Raw genomic sequence first — 714 nt, forward strand, 5'->3', positions numbered from 1 at the left:
CATTACTAAAGAAAGAGAGAGAGGAGAAAGGAGAAAGGGAGAGAAAGAAGAAGAGAAGGAGAGAGAAGCAGAAAGAGGGAAAGAAGAGAGAGAAAGAGAGAAAGAAAGAAAGGGCAGAAATATTTAAGTAACTAAAGGAGGAAGGGTGTACTAGTTGTGGGTACAATAGTATTTACTATCTAACTTAATTTACTTATTAGGAAACACAACTACAAATAATGTGACCCATAATGTATTAATACAAACAGTCAAACACACACACATACACATGAACCACTATACAGGCATAATACAAGAGCATGTATGTAGTAATGTACATGTATATGTATATGTACATAGAATATAAAGAAATAAACAATTTTTGTGATTTGATTCTTAACATAAGAACTACATAGTGAGTGCTATTATCATTCTCTCTCTTTTGGTAATAAACCATACAATAATAATTAGATTATTAATTAATAATAGAGAGAGTATGCTTAATGATATTCATAGTCATTAATTGTTTTGTATTATATGTGTGAGGTAAATTGGCGGACTGCTATAAGCAGCAGCTGCTACTACAAGTTACAACAAACAAATTGATTTATAATTACTGCTATGGAAGGATTGTAGACTTAAACTATACAGCATAAGGACATCAATATGTATCAGAAAATGTAATAAAAATTGGGGGTGATTTTTTAGTCATTTTTTGGAAAAAACCATGGGCTA

The sequence above is a fragment of the Amphimedon queenslandica genome, unplaced genomic scaffold, assembly GCF_000090795.2.
Source record: "Amphimedon queenslandica unplaced genomic scaffold, v1.1 AMPQUscaffold_13257, whole genome shotgun sequence".
In the NCBI taxonomy this organism is placed as follows: Eukaryota; Metazoa; Porifera; class Demospongiae; order Haplosclerida; family Niphatidae; genus Amphimedon; species Amphimedon queenslandica.